Consider the following 15,096-nt stretch of genomic DNA (forward strand, 5'->3'; position numbering starts at 1 on the left):
TGAATACTTACATAATCCCTTGTCAGATACATAAGGCAGATGATATATACAGTACAGCACTTGAAAAATCCCACACATGCCTTGTAGAAAAGGACAGTGTGCTGTTCATGCTGACATTTACAGACATTATCTTAACTAAGCCATTCATATTTTAATTTTTAATCTGTGATGAATTGTCGTTTCCCATGATGTGTATTAGGAAACCCTTCTTTTAGTGTTGATTTCCAATGAATTGAGCCCTGACCTGTCCACAGTTGGCTGATTAAAAAGTATCCAAACAAAGCCTTCTGGTGCCTTCCTCAAGGCTCCCCTGAGTCCCAAGGGGTCACCTCTGTCATGTGGAAAGCCCTCTGTTTCTGGTAAGGGACCTGATTGTAGAAAGCAGTGCAAGATGTTGGAGGAAGGCACGGAGGTGTTTTGTTTTGTTTTGTTTTGTTTTGTTTTGTTTTGTTTTGTATGTTTTTATTTCCATGCAGTCTATGCAAACCGGAAAAAACCTCCATCCCTTCTTTGGTCTCTATCAAATGCAGAACCTGGTGCAGCTTCTGTGAGAAACAAGAATTCAGTCCCTACTATGGACACAGAGAAGGTCAAGGGAAATGATACAACAATTTTCAGTTGTAACTCTCTGGAATCTTTTATCTCTTTATACAGCACTCTCTCCTGGTGTTGTCTCTAGGTTGTACGTTCTGACATATATCTATGGCGTTATTTACTGTACAAAGAGTAAAACTCTTTCTCAAGAGCCTACTGGCCTCTCTGTTCTTAGCTTGTTTGTCATCTTTGGTGGTGCCTATAGAAGCCATAAGTGTTTGGAGGCTGAGGACCACAGGGAAGCCGCTGTGTGTTTGTGGAAATAACATGAGGAGGATGACATCTCACATGACACTTAGGTCTCCTGGCCTGCCTCACTTCTTCCAGACCTCCTTTCATGGGAATATTCCTGAAAACTGAAACAGTTTAATTGTTGTTATTTTACTCCTTTTCTGTACAGAGCTAGTCATTAACCTGGTTAGAACATTGGTTGTCTAACTCACTAACTGAAAAACACGAAAAGTCCTACTTTCTGCGATATGCTTAGCAATTTTGAATGCTCTTAGTCAAAGGTTAATTTTTTCCAAATTTCATAATTCATCAGTTTTCCCATCTCTGGGAAATGTGCTTTTGCAGAGTCACTCCAGGGCTCTGTCCTGGACTTAAAGTCCATGCATTCTGCCCTTGAGCCACTGATGTCTGCAGGGCCCTCCTTCCTCCCAGGTTGTGGACACAACCAGCCCTCCAGAAACTTTGGGTTCATGGCTGGGCCACCAAGGGGTCAAGGTCTGGCTGTCCACATGCTTCCCAGGAGTGGTTGGAACAGCAATGCTGCAGTACAGGTCATCATGAGAAGCTTCTGTAAACAGGAGTCGCATACACTGTGATCAGGGCATGGGCTAAAAGATGACAGGAGAGAGGAGGACACAGGACATGTGGTGCCATGCTTCATGGACAGGGCTGCATAGAGCAGAAGGATGAGGGCCTGGGGAGAGGCAGAGAAAGAGACAGGCAGGGAGAGAGACAATGAGTCAGTGATGGGGGAACTGGGCATGTCTGAAGGAGTGAGAGGAAGAAACAGAGGGAGACGATAGAGAGAAGCAGTGACAAAGAGGAGGCAAGGAAGAAAGGATGGAGCTGGTCACAGTGTGTGGAGAGGGCGATGGGCCATCCAGGAGGGGCTCTGTGACGATGCTCTTAGTGTTGGAGGCAGAATGTGTAGGAACCCTGGGCATGACAGTTCCCTGAGTGCAAAGCTCCAACCTCACTGCGGCAACCTCTGTACAGGCCATTGCCCTTGAGAAGATGGGTGCCCCTCATTTTGCCTGGCGTGTTGGGGTCCTGTCTCTGTATCAGTCATGGAGATAAATGGCTTGAGGCAGCATGTGCAGCTTGTTAGCAGGTAAAGACCAGAGTGTGCCCCATGGCACCCTCGAATTATAGCTGTTAACCTGGGAAATGAGGGAGAATCCCTCACATCTATTAAGCAGAGGAACAGGGAGAGAGAGTCAGTGTCTCCTTTTAGTTGGGTTCTATCTCGGCTAGACCAATAAGGAAGGTCCTCTTCTGGAGGTTCCTCCTGATATCTGCTGGGTTTTGGGGACTTTCCCTTGTTGGGACACTTATTCTTTCTCATGTCCTTTCCCCTTGCAGTAGGATCATTGACCCCTTGCTAAGGAGGTTCTCGGCCTCCTCCCTTGCTGCTGGGCATATTTATGGTCTTATAAGCCCCCTGTTGTGATCTCCCTGAGACCCTCTGATATCAACCTATGTGGACCTGCATCTGGAGAGAACCTGCACCTGGCCGAGGGCACAATCTGGCCACAGGGCCTTGTGGGGGAGGGTTGTCTGGCACGGAGGGGAGGAAAATGGGTGGCTGCAGTGGCAGTGCCTTGGCTGGGGAGGCTGCAGCAGTGGCAGCAGTGGCAGCAGCCAGCCCGCTGGGGGAGGAGTTTCAAGCTCAGGGGAGGGGAGGGAAGCCTAAATTGTCATGAAGAGGGGAACATTAGGGGAGCAGTCTGTCGCTTCTTTGGCTCCCTGGGTGAGTCTCCGGGTAAAGCAGCCAAAACCTTTGCCTGGCTCTCCTTGCCCCATCCCGACTCCACAATTCTCCCGTGAGGCGGAGTCACAAAGACAGAGGGACAGGGGCGCCCCCTCCAATGAGGAGACCAGCCAGATGCTTGCCTGGCCATTTTCTGAAGGAACCCAGGTGACGCTCAGCCCCAGAGGTCCCAGCCTTGTAACACATGATCAGAAGCCATTCTTATATCACCACAGACCCAGTGCCATTCATTATGGAATCTCAGACAGGCCCACTCAGTCTCCATGGGCCCCTAGGGACCCCAAGGGTACCTGTCTGTGGAGCCACAGAAGCTTACTCAGCAGGCAAGCTAGACCGAATCGCACATTCACATTCACATACACACCAGATGTTATTATATTCCCTACCAGAGAATCCCTACCTGTGAGGCTTCTGAAGTCTTGGGGAGTAAACAGGTCCCCCTTCCACTCTTGTGAGCGGCCCTGACTAGATTGGCCCCAGCCTTACCGGTTCTGACCCTCGGGCCCAGTACCTCACCAGCCAAGTCTCCTCGTGTCCGGTGGGAATGCCGGTGAGGTGCTGGCCTGAATGGGACAGAGAAGGAGACTGCCGATATTTAGGCAGGTTGCTCACTCTACCTTATGATCCCTCATTCCGGTACCGCCTCGCTGTTCTCCCAAACTGGTGGCAACAATGAGCCAGCATGGTTGGGTTTCCTGCTCAGGGAACCAAATTTGTTATGGAACCAGGTTGGAACACTGGCGGAAAAACCAAGTGGCACTCAGAGATCTTGGGGGATTGGAGATTTATTTAACACAAGCGGGCTCAGAGGAGACCGTATGTCTCCAAAGATCTCAACCCCGATTGAGAGCAGGAAGGGTAATTTTTAGTTATCAGCCTCCGTATTTGTGTGTGTGTGTGTGGGGGGGTGGTTAAATGTGCAGCAAACAAGGGAAGAAGAACCCGGAGGAGGGGGTCTCTAAGCTAGAGACCAGAGTTTGTTTTAGTTCAATCAGCCACCCTTAGTGTACCTTCTCCACTTCTCCAACAGAACTAGTTATGTGCAACATGATAGTGCATTGCTATTCTTACATCTACTGCTGATCTCTGGATTGCGGATTGTAAGTGAGAAGTTTAAAACACCACCCCTTTCTCTTACATGAAAAGAGAAATCTCTGTCTTCACCTAGCCTTCCTGTGATTGTGAAGACATGGCAATTATTATTTCAAGGCACAGTTATCTACCTATGAGTCTGATGGAACTTATTTCACACATCTTCATCCCTAAAGCACTTTTCATAGAAAATATTACCCATATAGAGGCAGGAAATTCATCACAGATGTGTAGCTCCCTCTAGGTATGCATTCTGACCTTGTCACATTTGTGTCATCAAACACATTGACACCGTGAAAAATAAGCTCTCAACATCAAGATGGTGACATTAGAGGATATGGTGTAAAAGGAATTTCATGTGTTCTCAATTAGAAATAAATTTTAATGGTGAAGGAGAAAGTTAAAGTATTGTCAAATTTTATTGACATATAGTAGACACACCATGTTGTATTAGTTTCAGGCGTATATCACCGTGATTCCGTGTGTATACAATATGCTCTCCATATACCTAGACAAGCGTAGCTATGATGTGAAAGCATGCAATATTTTCTTACAGGGTTGACTATATTCTATAACCTGTACATTGTATCCCAATGACATATTCATTTCATAGCTGGAAGCCTGTATCTCTTTCTCAAGGGTGTCAATTTTTTATTCAACCCATGTATTTTCATGGTAAATACCACTGCCTGTCGTTCATTCAGCATGTGTCAATTTGCAGTCTGTCTTTCTGGGAATGCTGCTTAAAGCATTACAAATTACATCATTGTATCAATAAATTCGGTTTCATTCCTTATTCAGTAAAAAGGAGAAGGAAAACATTTCTTTGTGTCTCAGGCCCTGTCACTAAGACCCTTCCCAATCTGGAGGACAGGCTTAACTGGACCAGCTACACCCTCAGTATCTCCAGCTGAGCGGCCATGGCTTTGAACATTGCAGGAATTCCCACGGCGGCCAGCAGAGGGCGCGCACACAGCACGCCCATGGAGGGGCCGGTCCTCTGCAGGCTCAGCGATAGCCAGAGAAGGCGCCCATTAGGCTTTTCTGATCCAGGGTGCCTCAGAGCTGGAAAGGCTTCCTTGCTCCTGAGGACCCAGTGCCTCAGAGTGTGGGCAAAGAGCCAGAGCTGGGTATCCATCAGGCTCCGCCCCCAGGCCTGGGGGAGACTCTGGAGGCTTCCCAGCCACTTGCAGTCTCCTCAGTGGTGGGGCTGAGTACTGGGGATGGGTGCTGGGCAGCTTCCAGGAAGCGCTGGATGGTCAGTGAGCAGCACAGTCCCTTGCATTCTCAGGGCTGTCCGTGGTTTTTTCCTCATTTCCCCTGCCGGTATGTGAACAAGATGTATTTCAGTCAAGGATGTGTGGATTCAGGGGGTCCCACGATGCCACGTCAGAGAGGCTGGGTTTTTTTTTGTTGTTGTTGTTCCAGATTCAAAATTGTTTTGGGGGAGAAATCCTGTCACAAATACGGAGGAACAGGAGTCGCTTTCACTTTGGAAGTAAAGACACCAAATGTTGACTCTCAGGACCTTCTAGAAGAATCAGCTGGGACCCACTCTTCCAAGTCCTGCTGGAAGCAGAGCCAGAGGTAAAAACACAATGTGCCCTCCACATCATACATGCTTTTATAATTTTCAGTGGGTATCTGTCCCCCAACAATGTTGTAGTCGCTGAAAACAACTGAAAACCTGACAGGTACTTTGTGTCAGGAACCTCCCGTTATTTGAATATTCAATATTATTCCTGCGTCAGAATTTGTTACAGTTATCCTTTCTTGTCTTCGTTGGAAGGAATCTCATCAATAATATCTTAAAAACATACTAGTTACCTTATGTCTTTTTCAGGTGAGATTTGGCATGTTTTTTAATTTCTCATGAACTCGTGAAAAACTGAAATACTTTTAAATTGATTGCAGTTTTTACTAAAAGCTGATTCACGCCATCCCTCTGAGACTGCTGCTGGTCAAAGAACTTACCAATGCCCCTTCTCAGTGTGGGAAAGATTGTACTAAGCAAGCATTGTGAGCCAAGTTTAGAAGAAAAAGCCTGAGCATAGTGTATCTCTATGAAAATTGATGCTTAGATCCCCTGTCTGATACATTTCCACTTTTTTTTATGTTTCTTTTTTGGCCCATTTTCTCATTCAGAGATTCGTAGACCTGCCTCAGTTTTACATTCACCACCCATTTTATTCTGGTGGACTTTTTTTTTGAGTACGTTGTTAGATTCTGTTTGCCAAATCTTGGTTGAGGACATTTGCATCTGTGTGCTTGAACGATACGGACCCATAGTTTTGTTTTTTCGTGGTGTCTTTATCTGGTTTTGGTATCAGGGTAATGCTGAATTAATTTGGATATTTTCTTTCCTGTTCTATTTTCTGGAATAGTTTGACAAGTATAGACATCAACTTTTCTTCAGATGTTTGATAGAATGTGCTTGTGAAGACGTCCGGTCCTGGACTGTTGTCTCTTAGGTGACATTTGATTACTGAATCTGTCTTCTTGCTAGTAAACCATCTGTTCAAATTTTTGATTTCATTCTGCTTCAGTTTTGGTAAGTTCCATGTTTCTAGGAATTGATCCATATAATCTGGTTTGTCCAGCTTGTTGGCATATAGTTTCTCATAATATTCTCTTACAATTGTTTGTATTTCTGTGGTGTTGGTTGTTCTCTGTCATTGTTATTTATAGGTGTCATTTCTGTTTTCTGATTAGTCTGGCTAGGGCTTATCAATTTCAATGTTCTTTTCATTGAAGCAGCTCCTAATTTCACTTACCTTGTTCTACTGTAGTTTTACCTTCTATATCACTTATTTCTCCTCTGCTTTTAATTATTTTCTTCATGCTGCTGTTTGGGGGTTTTGTTTGTTGTCCTTTGTCTGGCTTTTATAGTTATAAGGTTATGGAGTTTACTTCAGGGTATTTTGTTTTTTGTTTTTTCCTGAGGCAGACCTGTATTGCTATAAGCTTCCCTGTTAGAACTAGTTTTCTTGCTTTACAGAAGTTTGGATTGTTGTGTTTTCATTTTCATTTGTTTCCATGTTATTTCGATTTCATCTTTGATTTCTTGGTTGACCCATTGATTGTTTAGGAGCATGCTGTTTAACTTCCATGTTTTTGTGCCTTTTGCAGATTTTTTTTTTCTTGTTGGAGACTTCTACTTTCATAGCATTGTGGTCTGAAAAGACACATGGTATGACGTCGATTGGTTTGATTTTGTTTTGGCTTGTTTTATGACCTAATATTTTATTGAGTGTGGGGAATTTTCCATGTGCATGTGAAAAGAATGAGTATGGTGCTGTTTTAGGATGGAATGTCCTAAATATATCGGTTAAGTCCATCTGGTCTACTCTATCATTCAAAGTCACTACTTCCTTGTTGATTTTCTGATGGAATGATCTCTCCATGGGTATCATTGGAGTGTTAAAGTGCCCTACTATGATTGTATGACTATCAATACTTTAGGTTTTGACTGTTTTGTGTACTTGGATGCTCTCAGGTTGAGTGCGTATATGTTTACAATTGTTCTATCTTTTTTTGGATTGTACCTTTTATTATTATAGTGTCCTTCATTGTCTCTTGTTACAGTTTTCTTTTTAAATCTATTTTTTTCTGATATAGGTATGGCTACTGCAGTTTTCTTTTGATACTTTAGTTCTATAGTTAGCCTCTTGTAGGTAGAAGATAGATGGGTCCTATATTTCATTCATTCTATCACCCAGTGCCTTTTATTATGAAGAGAGAGTGCACAGGCATGGGATGGCAGGGTGGGGGAGTGGGGGAAGATAGAAGGAGAGCGAGAGAGAATGAGAGTGAGGATGTATCTTAAGCAAATCTCAAGCTCAGTGCAGAGCTCAGTTGGGACTCAATCCCAGGATCCTGGGATCATAGCCTGAGCCCAAATCAAGAGTCGAAATCTCAAGCGATGGAGCCATCCAGGTGCCCCTATCTGTCACCCAGTGCCTTTGATTTGAGCATGTATTCTGTTTCCGTTCAAAGTAATTGATAGACATACAGTTGTCCTTTTATTACTTGATGTTGGTTGTTTCTGAATCTGTCTGATCCTTTCTTCTCTTTCTCTTTTCTATGGTTTGCTGGGTTTATTTAGTAGTGCAGTTGAAATTGCTTGTCTTTATACTCTGCATATGTATTAGTGGTGTTTGATTTGTGGTTATTATTAGGTTTGTACCTAACCACTTCTGCATATAGAAGTCTATATTAAGTTGATAGTTGTTGAAGCTTGAACCAGTTCTTTACTCCTCTCCTCCCCGTGTTGTAGATATGTAGTGTCATATTTCAAAACCTTTCATATCGTGGATACCTTGGCTGATGTTTTACAGATATATTCATTTTTATTGCTTTTGCGTTTCGCACTTTAATACTGTCACTTTAGGTGTTTCTTTTCCACTTAAAGAGTCTCCTTTAACATTTCTTGCGGGGGTGGTTTGTGGCTTGTGAACTCGCTTAGTATTTATTTGGCAACCTCTTGATCTGTCCTTCCATCTGAATGATAGTGTTGTGGATAGACTCTCTTTGGCTGCAGATGTTTTCCATTCAGCAACTTTACCATACCTGCTGCTCACTTACGGTTTCAAACTTTCTTCTGAAAAACATCCAGTGATAAACTTATGGGGTTTTTTCTTGTAGGTAACTGTCATCTTTTCTTTTCCTGCTGTTAAAATTTTTCTTGATCATGACATTTTGGGTTTTAATTACTACATGACTTGGTGTAGATCTGCTTCTGCTGAATATTTTGGGGGTTCTTTGTGCCTCCTGCTTCTGAATCTGTTTCCTTCCCCGATTGAAGGAAGTTTTCATCTATTGTGTCTTCAAATAAATTTTCTGGTTCCATTTGTCAGAATTCTCAGAATGAGAAATAGGACAGGAAAGACCTATTGAAGCTTCTCTGATGAGTCACTGGATTTGCATGCGTGGAGGATACATTCGGGACTCAAATGAACAACCTACCTTTAATTTCAAAGAACTAGAAAAAGACAACAATCTACGTCCAATGTTCTCAAAACGGAGAAAGGAATACATATGAGAGTGGAAACCAATGAAATAGAGACCATGAAATCAATAGAAAATAGGAAGAAGACCAACAGTGGGTTTTCGAAAGAGTGAAACAAAATTGTCAAGACTATACATAGACTATGCTAAGACAGAGAGACGACCCAATTCAAAATAACTATAAATAAAAGAGAAGACATTACACCTGATACCAAAGAAATATAAAGGAAACAAAGAGGCGACTATGTGCAAATTAGATGCCAGCAAACCACTTACCTAGAAGAAATGGATAGGTTCTTAGAAACACACAACCTACCAAGACTGTATTAGGAAGATATAGAAGGTTTGCACAGACCCATTAAAGGAAGACTGCATCAATACAAGAAGATAACCAATGCAAGTAAATTGAGTTAGTAATGGAAATTCTCTCAGGGAAGAAAAGCCCAGGAACAGGTGCATTCACTGGTGAATTTGAACAACCGTTGTAGAAGAAACTAACAGCAGTCCTCTCACTGATTAAAAAGGGGTAAACACCTCCAAACTCATTTCATGAGACTGGAATACCCTGGTAGGAAGCCAGAAAAGGATACTACTTGAACAGAAAACTATAGGCCAGTATCCCCGTGATGAATATAGATGAATAATTCCCAATAATATACAAGCAAACCAAATTCAGCATCACCTTAAAAGGATCATTGACCGTGATGAAGGGCTTTTTTCCCTGTAAAGGAAGGATGTTTCAGAAATGCAAATCAATAAATGTGACTCCTCACATACTTGAATGAAAAAAAATCAACCAGAAACCAGAATCTTAAGTATAAATAGCAAAGGCAGGGTTACTAGAAGGGAGGTGGGCAGGGGGATGGGTTTAATGGGTGATGGGCTAAGGAGGGCGCTAGTAGTGAGGAACACTTGGTGTTGTATGTAAGTGATGGATGACTACATTCTATACCTGAAACTAACACTACACTGTATGTTAACCAACTGGAATTTAATTAAACACTTGAACAAATAAATTCTAAAGAAATACATAAATAAATTTAACCTAAAATAAATAAATACATTTTAAAAATTAAAAAGAAAACTCATGTGACGATGTCAATAGACACAGAAAAAAAAAGTTCTGAGAAAATTTGGTATCCATTTGTGCTAAAAATCTCTTTAGAATTCTGTGTAGAAGGAACATATCTCAACATAAGAAAGGCCATGTATGTGAAGCCCACAGCTAACATCATACTCAATAGTGAGATTGTGAAAGATTTTCCTCTAAGATCAGGCACAAGACAAGGATGCCCTAGATATGTGAAGGGGATTGGTTGATGCAGGCTTCTGTTTATGGAATGAATAAATCACAGGTAGAAGACATAGCATAGGGAAAATAGAGAATGGTACTGGAGTGGTGATGCATGGTGAGAGACGATAGCTACACCTGTGTTAGCGTAGCAGCATGTATACACTTGTCCCATCACTATGTTGTTCATCTGAAACTAATGTAACACAGTGTGTCAGCTATTCCCAAATAACATGATTTTTTAAAAATAAGGTAAAGGAATGAAATAAAAAGTTTAATGTAAAAGAACCTGTTCCTATCTAATCAAGAAATGCAATAAAGTTCCAAAATAGAAAGTCACAGATCAAATTCTGTAGCATTCCTATACACTAACCAAATTATCTAAGAGGGAAAGAAAACAATCCCATTTACAATAGCATCAAAACCAATAAAATTTATAGGAACAAATTTAGCTAAGGAAGTGAAAGACCTCTCTACAGAAAACTGTAAAACCTGTGTGCAGAAATGGAAGAAATTCAATTTGTATGAAAGAAACAGGAGACTCCGCCCACCAACTCCAGTTATACACCACAGCACAGGAGAAGTGCCCTGCAGGTCCTCACCACACCAGGGACTATCCAAAATGACCAAGCGGAAGAATTCCCCTCAGAAGAATCTCCAGGAAATAACAACAGCTAAGGAGCTGATCAAAAAGAATTTAAATAATATAACAGAAAGTGAATTTTAGAATAATAGTCATAAAATTAATCGCTGGGCTTGAAAACAGTATAGCTGGCACAAAAACAGACACATAGACCAATGGAATAGAATAGAAACCCCAGAACTAGACCCACAAACGTATGGCCAACTCATCTTTGACAAAGCAGGAAAGAACATCCAATGGATGTAAGTTTTATGCAATTAGAAACACATATCTTCAAATGTATTTGGAACCACAAAAAGACCCCAAGTAGCCAATGCAAGAAAGAACAAAACAGGTGGCATCACACTTCTTGATTTCAAGCTGCATTCTAACACAAAGAAATCAGTTATGTCATTGGCATAGGCACACACACACAAGGCAATGGAATGGAAATTGAGAGCCCAAACTAAAGCCATGCATGCACAGTCAACTAGTATTTGACAAGGGAGTCAAGAATACTCAGTGGAGAAGAGTAGTCTCTTGAATAACTGGAGCTGGGAAAATTGGATAGTCACATGTATAAGATTAAAGCTTAGCACCTTATGTTACATCACTCCAAGAATTAACTTGAAATGGATTAAAGATGTAAACGAATGATATGAAAACAAAATTCTTCCTCACCATTTCAGCTCTTATTATGCCAAGACGTAGCTGTTGAAGTGGTGAAGGGCTGGATAGAGAGTAGTCCTGGAAATAGAAGCCTGTGTGTGTGAAACAGACTTTCTTTAGTAGTCTGTAATTATCCCCCTGATGCTTTAAGAGTAGCCACTTCCTTCCCTACATTTTCAGGCACAGCTAGTACCATGCTTGCTGCCAGCAATGCACTGCTTTGTCTCCACAAATGCCTAGAAGCTCTAGGTTGGACCCATTGGGAAGGGTGGAGTTTTGTGGCAGTAATGCTGCCCTGTTGAAACCAGGTGGAGGGGAAGGAGAGAGGTGCCATTCCGGCTTCACTGGGGTTCAGGTATGTTAGTGTTGGTGTTGGATTTTTCACCTTTTACTCTAACACATCTCAAAAGTTTAATTTCTGTCCGGCATGTCAAAATGGCTTCCAGAACAGTTCCTCCTTTCTCAGAAGTGTCCTCCGTGTCATACCCCGTTGGGCTGCTCTTTATCACCATCCAGGGTCTTTGGGCCACCACCAACTTCTCCAACCTGGTGGCCTCTGGGACCTCACCCTCCACCTCCACCATCTGGAAAGATGATTGAAACAGTATGAGTTGACTTATAAAACACGTTTTGTCTTTTTACTTGTTGAGTGTTTGGAGAGGATGCAGTGATGGCACCACAGGGCTTTCAGGTTAGCCTGAGTGAGGACAGTGTAATGTGCTTCCAATTTCTCAGGAAATGAATGAAATGGGCAGTCGTTTCCACCCAGTGAGCTGGGCAACACATGTCTCTGAGAAGGAAAGAGGCCTTATACATGCTGACTCCCTAGGATGTAGCTTGTACAGAGACCATGTGCTGGGCTCTCTGAGGGATGAAACACACCCCTAACTTTATTTCTAGCTAGTTGAGACCTGAACTGTTCACAGATGCTTGATTAGTTATAAAAACTCCTGAACCAGGGCCATGTAGACCTTCCTCAAAGGACAGGATCAGATCTCCCTCTTGTCCTCAAGGGTCACCTGAGGCACCTGAAAAACCCTCTGCCCCTAGTACGGGACATGAGAATGTGAAAGAGTTGAATATAATGAAACCTGTTGCGGATGGTTTGTTTTTCTTGCACACAGTCTATGCAAGTCAGAATCAACTTCCATCCCCCTCCATCTTTTATGAGACCTAGGACATGGTGCAACTCCCATGGGGAATATCAGTTGTGTCTCTACCATGGATGCAGAGAAAGACAAGGTAAATTCTGTTGCCTATTTCAGTTGCAATGCTTTCTGGAAAATTTATCTGACCTTGTCTGGTTTTCTATGCCCTCTGGTATTTTTACTGTTTGATTTACATCCTCACAAGCCTCCAGACTTCTCCAGTTTAAGATCATCATGTTAGCTAGTGCCTCTGGACGCCACAAGTGTGTGGAGGTGGAGGACCACGTGGCTATCACTTTGTGTTTGTGGAAATAACTTGAGGAGAATGACACTTCACTGCACCCTCAAGTCTTCTGGAGCATGGGACACCTTTCTCACTTTCTTTGCATGGGATTATCCTGATTATTTTCATTTTTTTTCCTATTTCAGAGTAGGCCATGAATTTGTTCAGAATGTCTGCTATGAGCCTCGTGACTGGAAAAGATAACAACACTTTCCAACATTATATTGTGTGCTTTGTGCAGTGTTGAGGGTTCTTAGTTAAATTTCAGAACTCATTACTGGTCCTTCTGTGTTGGTCAATGTGCAATAGAGAAGTTCTCCCAAGCTTTGCGCAGTGGCAGTATCATAGCCAATGAGGTTTATCCGAGGCGCGATTATTGCTCATCGAGAATTTCTCCAGTTGTCCCCTAGGTGGAAATACTCTGAATTTTCAGAAGCGGCATGTGTAATCGAAAATGTACGTGGAACTTCAGTCGTGAAGGGAGAGAATCAGTGATTACCTGCAGGGCCAGTAACTCACAGAGTTCTTCAGTTGTATTTATATGAGCAGGTTCAATTGTGTCCCAGGAACAGTTGCAACTGGTACTTTGTCTCATGATGCCTTATGGGAGTTTTACACCTGAAATTGAGACATGTTTCTGTTCATTCTTTTACGTAGAATTTCTACCTCCCTTTTACAATGGGACAAAATAGCTCTGCAATTCATATTGTATTTAAAAGCTGAATTACCTGTGAATTAAGGTAAACACTCTTAAGACCATGAATGTGCACAGGTAACGTGTTTCTCTCAGAAAACACATTTCTAGGCCCCCTGCAGGACTCCAGGAATCCCCATCTCCTCAAAGGTCTCTGTGCCCTTGCACAGAAGATGTCTTTGTCAGTGAGGGAAGCAGAGTAAGGACATGAATGGGATGGCAATTTGAGCTTTGACCCTGGGGTGGCCCTGAATCTCTGTGTGGTGCTGGGCTTTTCTTTCATTCCTTCATGTTTTGTCTGTTCTCAATGTGTAAGTAAAAAGTCTGCAGATCTGGTGGAAGAGGGGTGTCCTGAACACAGATGCCTGCCTCTCTGGAATACGTTCCTTTATTAGACTGGCATTACTGCCATCAATCTTCAAGAATAGGATTCCTTGGCTTTCTGCATTTGTAACCATGTGCAGTGATGTGTGGAGACAGTAGTTTCTCCTTGTGCATCTGGTACCTTCAGGCTGTAGGTGGGACCTCATAGGAGGTCCTCGTGAGACCTTCAGGTTGTAAGTGGGATCTCGTGGGAGGGTAGAGTTTTCTGGCACTGATGCTGCATTCTACTAGAACCCGTGAATGAACAAGGGGCCAGGTGCTGACACCTGCTTCATTGTGTTTCAGCTCCTGTGGGCGTTCTACTTCTGTCTGTCATACCAACATACCTGTCGCTTCTGTTCTGTAGGTCCTTATGGTTGCAAGAGGACCTCCTCTTTTACCAGGTCCACCCTGCATGCCCTCCCCCACAGATCCCCTTTATCACTGTTCATGGACTCTATAAGTCACCACCAGCTCATTGGTGCCCTCAGTGACCTCCACCTCGACTATTTGTAAGATGATCTGAACAGTATGAGTTGACATGTTCAGCATATTCATCTACTGTCTTGTTGAGTCTCTGAGAAGATGTAGAGATGGCCTCACAGGCTTTTCAATGCAAGGGTGCTGCTGACTGAAACACTGTTAAGATTCCTCAAGTTTCTTAGGCCATACATATGTTGGGCTGTGCCTAAGTGTGTGTATCTCTGTGAGACTAAATGCGACGAAAGGTTGTAGATTAGCTGTGTGGCTTCCTTGGCTTCAGCCTGAGTCACACTCTTAGCGGGGAATTCAGGGTTGACCAGGAAATGCCCCTGCTGGACTCCTGTCACCGCAACCCTGAACCTACTTTCACCACCCTGCCTGAAGGTTTGCATCTCCGACACTTCCCTCACAATTTCCTGAGGCTTTGCGTGTGTTCCTCTTGTCTCAGACCTAATGCCAGCTCTCAGTGGGGAGAGCCTCAACTCAGAGCATCAGCTTTGTGATCTGAGAAGCAGGGATAATGTTGATCTCTGAGGTCAGCGCGATGAAGAGGTGGTTAAGCACATGAGGAATTTGTAAAATATATGGGATGAGTGAGCACTCACCCTTTTCAGCGTGGAAACGAATGTATCTGCACAGAGAAGATCATCAACAGATGTTCATTCAATTTCATGAAACTAAGGGTATAATGCCTGAGGCTGAGAGATTGGCAATTCTAGTTTCAAAGGATGCAACAAAGATTCCTGTGTGTTTTCTATTAAAATTCAGGTCCTACTTTACAAGGAAGGAAAAGATAAGTATGAGAATATGGATGTTCAGGGATCTGAAGATAATCCTCTTCCATTACA

At 42.9% G+C, this 15,096-nt stretch overlaps 1 pseudogene; it reads left to right on the top strand.

Annotated features, from left to right (window-relative positions):
* The first annotated feature begins 13,030 nt into the window (after positions 1–13,030).
* LOC125159882 (uncharacterized) lies at positions 13,031–13,183 on the top strand (annotated as a pseudogene).
* The last annotated feature ends 1,913 nt before the right edge of the window (positions 13,184–15,096 follow it).

The sequence above is a fragment of the Prionailurus viverrinus genome, unplaced genomic scaffold, assembly GCF_022837055.1.
Source record: "Prionailurus viverrinus isolate Anna unplaced genomic scaffold, UM_Priviv_1.0 scaffold_79, whole genome shotgun sequence".
Taxonomy (NCBI): Eukaryota; Metazoa; Chordata; class Mammalia; order Carnivora; family Felidae; genus Prionailurus; species Prionailurus viverrinus.